General features: G+C 43.4%; 1 long non-coding RNA gene across 1 annotated transcript in view; it reads left to right on the top strand.

Moving 5' to 3' along the window:
* The first annotated feature begins 1,798 nt into the window (after positions 1–1,798).
* LOC108530599 (uncharacterized) overlaps positions 1,799–13,695 on the top strand; it is a 62,907-nt gene continuing 51,010 nt past the window's right edge. Inside the window, exons 1-2 of the long non-coding RNA XR_001885893.1 lie at positions 1,799–1,890; positions 2,787–3,329. This is a non-coding gene — a long non-coding RNA (uncharacterized LOC108530599). The remainder of the gene's footprint in view (positions 1,891–2,786; positions 3,330–13,695) is intronic.

Below are 13,695 nucleotides of genomic sequence, written 5' to 3'. Positions count from 1 at the left end.
TCAGAAATAATACCACACATCTACAGCCATCTGATCTTTGACAAACCTGAGAAAAACAAGAAATGGGGAAAAGATACCCTGTTTAATAAATGGTCCTGGGGAAACTGGCTAGCCATATGTAGAAAGCTGTACCTGGATCTCTTCCTTACACCTTATACAAAAATTAAATCAAGATGGATTAAAGATTTAAATGTCAGACCTAAAAACCGTAAAACCCTAGAAGAAAACCTAGGCAGCACCATTCAGGACATAGGTATGGACAAGGACTTCATGACTATCATCATGAAATATATTTTTCTGTCCCTTTCAGTCATGGACTGAAAGCCTAAGTCAGGTCTTTGAGTCCTTAAAGCTAAACTGTGTCTCTTTTAAGCAGAATTTATCTGAATCTTGTTTGTCAATTCATTCAGCCACTCTGTATTTATAAATCAGAGAACTTAATCCATTTACATATAAATTAGTTTTTGATAGGTAAGAATTTAATATTGCCATTTTATTGTTTTCTTACTATTTTGTACTTCCTTTGTTCCATTCTTTCTCTCTCGCTGTCTTCCTATGTGATATAACTTTTTGTAGGGGCAGTTCTTTCTCTTTATCTTTTGTGTATCTATGTCAGATTTGTGTGTGTGTGTGTGTTTGTGTGTGTGAGATTACAAGGCTTACCTAAATCATAGTTAAGACATTATATTTTAAGCTGATAACAATTTAACTTTCATTTCATACAAAAGCTTTACACTTTTAACTTCTTTTCCCCCAACATTTTATATTAACGTCACAATTTACACCTGGTATATGTCACATACCCATTGACAAATTATTACAGCTATAATTATTTTATTACTTTTGTGTTTAAATTTTTACACTAGAGTTAAAATGTGTCCACCCCCATTGCAGTATTAGAGTATTCTGAATTTGACTACATTTTTATCTTTTCAGTGAGTTTTATACTTTCATCTATTTTCATATTGTTAGTTTTGTACTTCTTCCCTGTTTCCCATTCTAAAAACTCTGTTTCCAGTCTCCATGTCCATGGTACAAAATTCTTTTCATCTTATTCCAGATCTCCTTCCCTTTCTGTTTTTCCTGTTTGCATGCTGTCAGCATTCTCTGTGCCTCTCTTTTGGACTCACTTTCTCTCTCACACATCTCTGCTTGGCTTTATTTTTTCATCATTATAAACAGGTGTTTTCTATGTGTTGAAAAGATAGTCCCTGGCAGCCCCAAATTAACAACTTTTCATCTTAGAAACTCTTTTTCTAGTGCAGTTGCTCTTCCCAACATCTGTATATTTGTCCCAGGAAAGGATGCTGATCGGTCTTGGTTGAATCATATGTCTACTCCTGAGCCAATCACTGCCCTGGGTAATGAGATGCTATGATTGGTTATTTGTGGATTATATGCCCAACCACAGAAAGGGAATGGAGCTGGGCAGTCCCAAACAATAGCTGTTATCATCTACTACAGCCCAGAGTGAGAGATTGTGGGAACTTTTCTCTCTTTCATAGTTCCATAGGAAGGGTATTTGGTTGTTCTTAGGAAACTAAAAGGGAAGTAGGGATTTCTTTGGTGGTTGAAAGCCAGCTGAGGTTCTAGGTATAGATGGCTGATTGAATGTATACATCAACTAGTGTATTAGTGCAGTTCTGAGTAAACAGAAAGTAAGAAGATTTAAAATATGGTTATATATAAACTCAAAAAAAAGGGAGAGGAAACAAAAACATGGAAATTTGGGGAGTTGAAAAGCACATGGACAAGTGGGAACTGATTTGCTTCTCCCCCCTCTGGCTTAGGAGTCAGCTTTCTCTGGTCTACTGAGAAGCAGCCTGATTTACACTGAAGAACCACTAAAGGCTCGGGAATTGGCACTTCCTGGTACTTCTGGAAGTGGAGGTAAAGATGAGGCTTGAAAAAACAGAAAGTATATCTTCTCAGAGAGGGTGAAACACCAGGCACGAAAGACAGCAGGGGCGCTGTACTGAAAATGGGGTTATATGAACATTTCTATATTGAATGACCCCTGGTTTTCTTCTCACACTCAGCTTCCAGGATACTGACTGCCAGGCCTGTACTCTATAGGCAGGGGTTTAGAGAAATCTTTAGGTCTCTCTTCTTGGTTGGTTTCCCCAGTGATACTAATATTGGAGGTTCTTTAAGGGAATGCCCCATGACTCCTGTCTGGTAAAGCCCATAGTTGATAGATCTCATCATGTGATTGAGCCTCCCATCAGTGTGTTAGTGTCCTGACCTTAAATTACACAGACAGCTCAGGATCTCCAGACAGCTGAGGAAAGCCTGTTACATGAAAGAAGTCAGCACAACCAGAAGTATCCTCAGATTGCCTTTCCTCTCTATTTTATTGTTTGTTGTTGTTGTTGTTGTTGTTGTTGTTGTTTTTGAGACAGAGTCTCGCTCTGTTGCCCAGGCTGGAGTGCAATGGCGTGATCTCGGCTCACTGCAACCTCCACCTCCCAGGTTCAAGCTATTCTCATGTCTCAGCCTCCCGAGTAGCTGGGATCACAGGTGCCCGCCACTGTGCCCAGCTAATACTTGTATTTTTAGTAGAGATGGGGTTTCACCATGTTGGTCAGGTTGGTCTTGAACTCCTGATCTCTGGCGATCCACCTGCCTCAGTCTCCCAAAGTGCTAGGATTACAGGTATGAGCCACCGTGCCTGGCCTTTATTGTAGATTTTTAAATATTTGTCTTCCAACACTTCTGTAGGAATTTTGTTCATGTTCTACAATTTTAACGTTCAATACTTGTTCTCTGAATGTTTCTTTTTATAGCTTTTTTGTTGCATTATAAAATTTTATTATACTAAGGACAAAGGGAAGATACTAGAAGCTTCCAGGAAGGAAAAAAAAATGTGTCATATACAAAGGATCAGGAAACAGAATGGCTTGAAACATTTCAGCAGCAATACTGGAAGCTAGAAGCCAGTGTTGGTTTAATGCCTTGGAAGATTGGAAGGACAATACTTTTCAACCTAGAAATCTTCATCCAGACAAGCTATCAAGCAAATGTAAGGACTGAATAATAGCTTTCTTAGACATTAAAGTCTCCTATACTCTGTTATCAAATTATTAAGAGATGTGCTCCAGCAAAAGTAGGGTTTAAATCAGGGGAGCGAGAAAAACAGAGAATGGAAATGCAGGATATCTAACTGAAAAGAGTTGCGAAGGAAATTCTCAGGTACAGAATGAAGGGAGACCCCAGGGCAACAGCTGTGCACCAGATATGAGGGTGATTGGTGCAGACTGGAGCAAGTCGGAATGGTCTGGAGAGATTCCTTCAAGAAGACCTATGTTGGAAAGCTGGCAGGAAGGAAGGTAAGGTATGGTGGAGGCAGGGGAGCTGTGAACTATGGAAGATCAGAGATAATACCTAAAACTAAAAGCACACTGTATTGGTCCTTTTTTATATTTCAGAGATATCAAGGTAATATCAAATGAATCAGCTAAATGTTGAAAGTGGTTGTCTCTGGGAGTTGGGGGTGGGAGGAATAGAGAGAGGCAGAAGGCTGCTATTTTTATAGCAAGTCTTGTAAATGTACTTGATTCTTAAACTATGAGTATGTATATCTTTTTGATCAAAGCCAGTTTAGATATCATGCCTAGCTCTCTCTGCAGCTGCCTGCTCAGTAGTTCGTCGTGTGTTCCTTCCCAGAGAGTCAATAGCCCCGTGGCTGGTGTGTGGTATATACTGCACACAGAGTACCTCTTTGTGGTAACTGCAGCTGGCAGGCACCCCTGTCTTCTTGCCTGCCACATCTCATCTCCAAGGCCAGTTGCTTCATTGTTGAATTAAATATAATTTCTCCTGTCTCATTTTGACATTGAACATGGCTTTGAGCATTTCCCTGAGTCTGGAACTACCTGACTCTTGACAGGAGCTGTTATGAATGCTGATGGGAATATGGGAGGATAAGGGATTTGGTGAGTGCATGGATGGGAGAAGCAGGGAGATGGAGGGCGTAGCCCCTGGCTGGGTGTTTTAGATTGTAGCTTGATGTCCAGCAGTCTGGCCCCGAAGTGGAGATGTTGTGCTGCTTGTCCTGACCAACTTTGTGCCTACCCAAGTCATGATTCTGGTGGCTGGAAGAAAGCCTGACTCACCTATTGGTCTGAGGGTCTTGGGTGGGCTTTTGGGGCTTAGGTTTCACTGCTCTGCCAATGGTGATGGTGATAACCTGCAGACACTCTTGGCAGGAACTTGACTCTACTTTTCTCAAGGCTTGATCCCAACACCACCCTCTTCAGGAACCTCACTGATTGCCTTGTGGAGGAGAGTTCCTTCTATTTTTGTGCTCCCGTGTATTTATATCTTGGTCATTTTAAGTTGGTCTGTCTTTCAAACTTACGTGGCTTTTGTAGGTTCCTGTCATGTCTCCCAAATTACTCCAAACTCAGTGGCTTAAAACAATAGCCATGAGTCTAGCTCACGAGTCTGGGGAGCAGTTGGACAGTTCTGCTTATCTAGGCAAAGCTTAACTGATCTCAGATGGGCTCACTTACATGTTGTAGTCGACTAGTTGAGGGTCATCTGGGGACTGACTGGTGTAGAAGGCCTTCACTCCCAGGTCTGGAAGTTGGCTACTTGTCACCAGGTGTCCAGAGTTCTCAACCATAAAGTCATTCATCCTCTAGGAGCTAGCTTGAGTTTTTTCACATGACAACATCAGGTCCAAGAGACAGAAAAACCCTCAGTGTCCCTTGAGGCCTAGGTTTGCAATTGGCACAACATCACATCTGCCACATTCTGTTGGCTGAAGCCAGCCCTGATTCAAGAATTAAGGAGATAGATGCCATCTCTTGATGGGAATTGCTGCAGTGACATTACTAAATCACAAAGTCAGGGAGAGGGTGGGGGATTGGGGCAAATTTTGTAGCCTACAGCAGAGTAACAAAAAAAAATCTAACGTTTTTGAATACTTAAAACAGTGCCTGTTATACAGGGAGTGTTTTATGTGTTCCAATCACATTGTGCCTGAGGTTTCTCGTCTTTGAAACTGGGATGGTCATAGTACTCACTTCATGGGATTGCTATGACAATGACATGAGATAGGGAGCATACCCAGGGTCATGTGGCTACTAAGTGTAGAGGCTCTGGGACTCAGTGCAGTGCAGTGATTGTCTTACCCTTTCCTGTCATCCACATGGGGACTTGCCCAGGACCTGGCACAGAGCAGGCCCTTCTAAAACAGGAATCTAACTAGAAGAATAAATGCATATGTGCCACAACTGAAAAGGGAACATCTGAGAACCTGCAGAATATCTTCCCACCCCGCATGTTTTGTTATTTAATAGCAACAAACAATTTATCAGTGATAATCACTGGCAGACAAATTGTCTCAGAGAAGTAGGAGGTGAGGAATTCTTCATCCTGAGGAGGAAAAGGTGGGACCCTCAGCTCCCTTCAGCACCATGTTTTCTTCACTTTGGTGAATATGCCAGCCTCCCTATAAAGTCTTCCTGTGTCACTGCAGCCCAAATGAAAATCTGCTTTCAAGGTTTTACAGAGCTAATTACCTCAGATGCCTTCTGAGGCATTCAGACCCCGAAGAGTTGAAAGCAGTATTAGGCCAAGATGTAACATAACACTTTGTGTTCCACATTCTAGTATATCACATTAAATACAGTATCTTCTCATATATGCTCATATGCCCACAGGTTTATTGAATCTTCATTCACCAATTCATCATCCATTGATCTATCCACTCATCCAGCTATTCATGCAATCCACTCATAAACTCATGTACTCACGAATCTACCTTTCCCTGTACCCAACCAAATGAAACTCCGTCTATTTCTACCTCTGTTACTTTGGCCACTCATTATTTGTGTGTTCATTTATCCATTCAGTCATCAGTGTCTCTATCTTGCATCACCCTCCTTTTCATCTATATATCTGCCCTTCCAAATATCAATTTGACCTTCCCTACATCTATCCCTTCTTACTGCATTACTTGATTCTTCCATCTGCCCATTTAGTAGCCCATCACTATGTTCATTTATCTAATTGTCCATCTATTCATCCATCAACTCATTTCACCCTTATGTTCATGCTTACTGAATTCTCTATAATTTTTTAAATAATATATTCACACATCCCTTCCTTCCCTTTTTCCTCAAATCAATTCTTGCTTTCTCCTTCCATCTACCCATTTATTTATCCCTACTGTCAAAGTTCTATATGTATATTAATTTATCCATCTTTCTATTCATTTTTTCTTTCATTTTCTTTTTCTTCTTTTATGTATTTATCTAGACATCCACTCCTCGATCTCCCTATTCATCTTCTTTCATCCTCGTTATTTCTTCCTTCCACCCATCCATGTCTTATTCATCTATTCAGTATATTATTCATCCATCCGTCTGTCCATCCATCCATCCATCCATCCATCCATCCATCCATCCATCCCAGTTTGTTTGGCCTGCTGTAACAAAAGTACCTTATAGATTGGGTGGCTTAAACAAACATTTCACAGTTCTGGAGTCTGAGAAGTCCAAGATTAGTGTGCCAGCAGGGTCCAAGTTTTCTTACATTGTGGAGAGGAAGCTGTTGCGTGTCTCTTCTTATAGGGCACTGCCTCATCATGAAAGTTCCACCCTCATGACCTAATTACTTCCTAAAGACCCATTGTCTTAATACCATCCATTTGGGTGGTAGGGTCTTAACATATTAATTTAACACCATCCATTCATCCATTCGTTCCTCTGTTCTTGCAGGGTCCCAATGAGAAGTCTGTATTCTGGACTTGTTTGAATAAGGGTTCTTACCGGGGGACTTCATGGGGGTAGTTAGGATAGGCATTTTGGGGAATAGTTGCAGAAGAAGAGGCAACATATTTGTCTGAACTCTGTGCGTGTGTGTGTGTGTGTGTGTGTGTGTGTGTGTGTGTGTGTGAATGTCAAGTTCAGAGGGTAAGTTATATATGCTATGATCAGCATAAATGTAGAAAATCTTAGACGTGGATATATATTCCCCTATTAACTAAGTAATTACAGCACAGTAAGATAAGCACATTGATTACATGCTTCCACAATTTGACTTTAATCCCTATAAGCACAAAAACTAAGCCTGTCTTGGCCAATTTTGTCCCAGTATTTTGCAGAGTGTCTGCATGTGTAATACTAAATAATTAATATCTATTGAATAAAGAATGCAGGATTTGTAATCTGTCACAGAAGTAGAGTTTTTAAAAAAGGAAAGAATGCAGAATTGGTGAATAACTTTAGATCCCATTTCTGAGAAAAGCACTGGGGATGATTCAACAAGGTCCCATGTGATCTGGAGGAAGATCGTTGGTCAGGAATGGTAGTAAAGTTAGCCCTTGCGCTCCTGTACAGAGCATACAAATTCCACGGTAGTGGGGGTGACTTGGGGCTATATTATGACTTTTGTGGTTAAATTTTACAACTGCTTTGGTGTAAAGATAAATACATAACATTATGCATTTTCTTCAACTTGAACATTAATGTTTTTCTTCTAATTTAAAAAAAACTTTTGTGTGCCCCTAAGTGTGTGCCCATTGTGCCTAATGGTTATATGGTCCTTTGTGTGGCAGGGCAGTGACCCACAGGCTGCAGCAGGAATCCAGGCTCTCCAGAAGCAGATACCAACAATAACCAGTTTTCTCACTTCTGTATTTTCTCTCTCTTGTTTTTTAGACTGGGTCTCAATGTGTTGCCCAGGCTGGAGTGGAGTGGCACAATCTTGGCTTACTCCAACCTCTTGATCCCCTCCTGGGCTCAAATGATCCACCCACTTGAGCCCCATGAGTAGCTGGGACTACGGGCAGAAGCCATCGCACCAAGCTAATTTGTGTATTTTTTTTGTAAAGATGGGGTTTTGCCGTGTTGTCCAGGCTGATCTCAAACTCCTGAGCTCAAGTGATCCACTCTTTGGCTTCCCAAAGTACTAGGATTACAAGCATGAGCCACCACTCTTGGCCACCCTTTTTTATTTCTTCTATTGAGAAAAAAAACCATTTCAAGACAGCCTTCACTTTCCCACAGTAAACACCCCACCTTTATTAATACTCGGCCAGATTTTCCAAATAATAACATTAGCTGATAATGATAAGATTTTGTGTGTTGTATCAGTGCAAAGTGCATTTTCCAAACCTTTCGTTGTTGGAAAACTTCAAAACTTCAGCATGCATAAAAGTGTGGATTTGACTTGAGAAGAATTGGTTCTATAGCAGGACGAGCCACAGACAAAACCCTTCAGACACCGGGTTAAAGAAGGAAGAGGCTTTATTCGGCTGGGAGCATTGGCAGACTTGTATCTCAAGAACCGAGCTCCCTGAAGAAAGAGTTCCTGGCCCTTTTAAGGGCTTACAACTTTAAGGGGTCCATGTGAAAAGGTTGTGATAGATTGAGCAAGCATAGGGTATGTGACTAGGTGGGGGTGGTAAGCAAGGCAAGTATTTCTCCATACCATTGTCTGTGATCTATAGATAGCACAAGCGGTTGGGGTGGGGGTTAATCTTTAAACCTACAGACCTGGCCAGTGGTGCCAATCAGTCTGTTATTTTTCAGTTTTGACTTCCTTCTTTTCTTTGGAGACAGGGGACAGTAGGAGAAATGGCCTCTTTCCTCATTCCCTCCTTTGAGAACCTCACTCGCTAGTGGGAGTTCTCATTCTCATCCTCACTATCTAGATCTTCCTGTGAGACAGATCGATAGTGATTCATGTATACTTGTGCTGAGGTCTTTTGATGAACTAAGGTGGTAACGAAGCCTCTTAGTAACTGGAGAAATACGTGTAACATACAGGGGAGTAACATGCAGGTTCCTAACACTATTATTATTCCTATTATAAGAGTTTTAAATCCTCCTAGAGCTGGAAACCATTTTCCAAACAAGGATCCAGGATCAAACCTATGCCAAACCTGCACGGGCACATGTGCCAGCTTTGTCATGTCTCTAACTATGTTTTCAACTACTTGTCCTTGATCATCTATTTGCAGACAGCAATTGGTCAATTTGAATTTTCCACAGACTCCTCCTTCATTGGCCAGAAAATTGTCTAAGGTCAATCTATTCTGATAGATGGCATTTCTCATTTGGGTTTCCTGCTGGGCTAAAAGAGTCAAAGCTCTGCCAGTTTCATTAGCGATTATTTCTAAGACGGCCTATAACCGTATGATCTGGTTGAGCATGTAGATGGGGGTTCAGTATCCCCACAAGCCGTCTTGTGCTCGTATGGCAGGCCTATAGTACTGTATGATCCTTTTGGGGGTCCACTCATCATCTTTCCAGTTTCCTATAGATATGCTCCTCTTTTCTCAGGAGGCATAGACAGGGAAATCTAGGAGCTTACCTGTTTTTACGGGCAGTAGGAAAAAGGATGGCTTAATGGTGCCAGTGACACAACTACTTACCCACTGATCGGGTAACTGAGTGTAGGTTCTGTGCCTACATATCCAGTATAGTCCAGAGGGAGCCGTCCGGTCTTGATGAGATTCTGAATGGGCCTAAGCAGTCTATAATGTAGGAAATTTACTGAAGGGATTCTTGTCAGTATGGTTTAGACCCCACCAGGTGACTGTCCCTGTTGTGCTGTTATACAGCTTCTGTCCTCGACAACTGAGCCTTCCTACAAGGATGGTGAAGTCTTTTCCTTCTCTAGCTATGCAGTATTATCCAATAATCGAGCTTTTCAGGACCCAGAAGTTGCTAGTTTGGGCCTTCTGGACTGGAATTATGTCAGGAACTGGATCAGTAGGCACCAATTCTTGGGCTTCCCAAGACCATTGGTCTCCCATGGTGGTTCCCCCACATACATAACAGGAAGTAACATTGAAGGAATGAACTACATTTCCTGATAACTGGAGAAACAAGTTGTCTTTTTTTTTTTTTTTTTCCATGGAAGCTCTGGTGTTGGCAGATTCAGTTCATCTTAAAGGTCTGAAACACTGGTTTGGGAGAACACCTGTGTACCTCCCCTTGGATGAAAATATTTACTCGGAGATCCAGTCCAGTTCCATCAATTCCTAGAGTTACATACTCTTCTGTTTTCCAGCGGGGATCAAGGGGATTGGTAATTAGTAGTTCTAATGGGTTACAGTGACCACTAGTGCAGGAAGAGTTACTGTTTCCTTTTTGAAGGCGGACAGGGTCCTTCTCATCTTTTTTTCCAGATGGCCTAAATGACACAGGACCAGTAACTACATTCATCACTATACAATCCTAATTCATGACAAACTTATTTTCTACTTATATAGCCCCTTTCCCAATCTAGAGAGCCACATCTTATCCTATTTCCATACAGGTCACTGTTGATTGCTGCACAGGCATCAAATTTTAAGATAATTTGTTTGGGGACTCCTTTCTCTTCTGTTCAGTTATTTTTTCGTGTCAGCTTTTCCCCAGCTGCCAGTCCTCAATCTTATTTCAAAAATGGTAGTCATTGGAGGCTCAGATGGGTTATAGCACACATTAGGCTGGTCACTTCCTGGGCTACATACCTTGTGTAGAGTAGCATTATACAAACAAATTCCTTTTAGAATCCCGGTACACTCATAATAACTATAAAATAATAGGACTGCAGCAACCTTTTGTCCTACCTCAGTGACTTAATGTATACACTGGGAACAGTCCTCAATCTGAGGAAGGTCAGTTGAAGTCCTTACTGTACAAGTTCAAAATTTAAGGATAATGAGTCCCACGATAAGTTTCCTTATGCTTCGGCCATGCGTGGACCAGTCAGCTTCCGGGTGTGACTTTGCAGGAGTTGTCCAGGCTTGGTCTCACTTCCCAGGTCTCAGGTGCTGCAGGTTTTACACGGCTGTGGTGGACCCAGGCTGGGATTCCCTCTACCTTTATGGCTGTGGGAGTGGTCAAGACGAAGGTCTGGGGTCCTTTCCACCATGGCTGCAAGGGGGCTACGTTCCAATCCTTGACCCCACACCCAATCACCAGGAGAGAAAGGGTGAACTGGGGAGAATAAGCTGATGGGGCACCTCTCATTTACCCAGGCCGTAATTGTGTGTAATTTTCCCTAAAACCTGTAGCTGTCTCTGTAACTCAATTTCACCTAGTCCTCGAGGAGTGCCTGGGAGTCCCTGTAGTATGGGAGGGGGCCTATGATATAATATTTCATAAGGGGAATATCTTGTTCTTTTAGAAGGGGTACATCTAATCTTAATACCATAGTGAGAGCTTGTACCCACTTTAATACTGTTTCTTGACACACTTTCCCTAAACTATTTTTGATAGTCCGATTGATCTGCTCCACCTTTCTGGAACTTTGTGGTTGGTAGGTGGTATGTAGTTTCCATGTGATCCCAGTACCTTTGCTGTCTTCTGTACCAAGTCAGCCACAAATGCCAGCCGGTTGTCTGAGCCGTTTTGTAAGGGCAGTCCAAACCTAGGGATGAGATCTCGGAGAAGCACACAGGTTACTTCACAAGCCTTCTTGGTCTGTGTTGGATAGGCCTCCACCCACCCACAGTATGTACCCACTAGAATTAGCATATACTTGTTACCTCCACATTTGGGTATCTCGGTGAAGTCTACTTGGAGATCTTCAAAGGCAGCTGCTCCATAAGATTGTATGCTGGATGGGACAGTTGGACCTTGCTTATTATACTGCCGGCAGGTGACACACTGCTGCACCACTGTTTTGGCAAGGGCCAACAGATGCGAGATGTAGAAGTACCGGCCTAACAACTTTTCAAGTGACTCTTGGCCTAGGTGAGTGGTCTCATGCACAGCCAATACGACTGTGGCTCCTAGCAGTTGTGGCACAGCTATTCTTCCGTCCGATAACCAGATCCATCCCTCTTCTATCACCTGCCCTCCCTCTGCCTAGAGAACGTCCTTCTCTTCTTTAGAATAAGTAGGTACAAGGTCACCTGAGGGAGCAGTGGGGCTGTGACTGATGCCCTGGAGGGAGGTGGATGCTGCCTTTCGAGCCCTTGAGTCAGCTCGTGAGTTCCCCAAGGCAATCGAGGTGGAAGCTCGCCGGTGTCCTCTGCAGCGCATGACTGCCACCTTGGCTTCCAAACTGCCTCTAATAATTGCAGGATCCCTTGCTAATATTTTATGTCTTTTCCCCCAGAGTTCAACAGACCTTTTTCCTTGTATAATGCCCCATGCACTTGGAGAGTTAAAAAGGCATACTGAGAGTCAGTGTAAACGTACAGTCTTACCTTCACTTAGCTCTAAGGCCCAAATTAAAGCAATGAGCTCGACCTTCTGGGCTGAAGTGCCCTGGGGCAACAATTTGGCTTCAGTGACAGCATCCAGGGTTACCACTGCATATCCCGCACACCTCTCTCCCTGTGGGTTGACGAAGTTGCTCCCATCCATGTACAACTCCCAGTCTACTGATGTCCAAGGATGGTCTCAGAAGTTGGGCCTCCTAGGATAAACTGAGTCCAACACCACTACACAGTTATGTTCAACTGGCCTCTCTGATACTAGGAGCAAGGTGGTGGGGTTCAGGGTATTGCAAACTTCAGTGGTTATGCAGGGATTCTCACAGAGCAAGCTTTGGTGCCTAGCTGGTCTAGCATTTGTTAGCCAATGATGTCTTTGGTGTTCATTAGTGTTACCACAGCATGGGGGGGCCTTCATGTTTAGGTTTTGCCCAAGAGTTAGCTTATCTGCCTCTTGTGCTAGCAGGGCAGTTGCTGCCAAGGCCCTTAAGCATGGGGGCCAACCCTTAGAAACTCCATCTAGCTGTTGGGAGAGGTAGGCTACCGGTCTTGGCCAGGGCCCCACCATCTGGGTTAAAACTACAACTGCCATTTTTTCTCTTTCTGACACATACAGTGTGCAAGTTTTTGTTAGGTCAGGTAGCCCCAGGGCTGGGGCCGACATGAGTTTCTCTTTTAACTCATGAAAAGCTTGTTGCTGTTGGGAGCCCCATTTGAAAGGTTCCTTATCTCCCCACTTTGTGACTCTGTACAGGGGCTTAGCCAATACTACAAAGTTTGGGATCCACAACCTGCAGAACCCTACACCTCCTAAGAATTCTCTCACCTGCCTTCTGGTCTGAGGCTCTGGCCGGTTGCAGATGACTTGCTTTCTTTCTCATCCCAGGCTGTGCTCTCCCTGTTGGATAGTAAATCCCAGGTAACGTACCTGCTGTCTGCAGGTCTGAGCTTTCTTCTTGGACACCTTATACCCACGGTCCTCCAGGTGCCGAAGCAGGGTATCCGTTCCCTTGGCGCACATGACTGCCTAGGTTTCTGGCAGGAAATTTTTGGAGTCTCGAGCCAGTGCCTCCCCAAAGATGGGGGAGTTCTTGAACCCTTGGGGGAGCTGGGTCCAAGTGTACTGAGTGGTGACACCTGACCCCGGGTCCTCCCACTGAAAGGCAAACAGTTTTTGGCTTTCAGGGGCTAGTCTGATGCTAGAGAATGTGTCTCTTAGGTCCAAGCAGGTGAACCAACTGTCCTCAGCTGGCAGCAACCCCAACAATGTGTACGGGTTAGGTACTGTTGGATGCAAAGTCACTGTAGCTTGGTTGACCATGCGCAAATCCTGTACTGGCCCATAGTCCTTGGTCCCCGACTTGGGAATAGGTAGGAGGGGAGTGTTCCATGGAGACTGACAAGGGACTATAATTCCAAAGGCCCTCAGGTGCTTGAGATAGACCTGGATGCCCTTAAGGGCTTCTGTGGGGACCTGGTACTGCTTTTGCCTGACCGGCTGGGCCCCAGACTTACTTCTGTGAGTA

This window comes from Rhinopithecus bieti, unplaced genomic scaffold (genome assembly GCF_001698545.2).
Source record: "Rhinopithecus bieti isolate Rb0 unplaced genomic scaffold, ASM169854v2 scaffold_7509, whole genome shotgun sequence".
In the NCBI taxonomy this organism is placed as follows: domain Eukaryota; kingdom Metazoa; phylum Chordata; class Mammalia; order Primates; family Cercopithecidae; genus Rhinopithecus; species Rhinopithecus bieti.
This window is presented reverse-complemented; position numbering and strand designations above follow the sequence as displayed.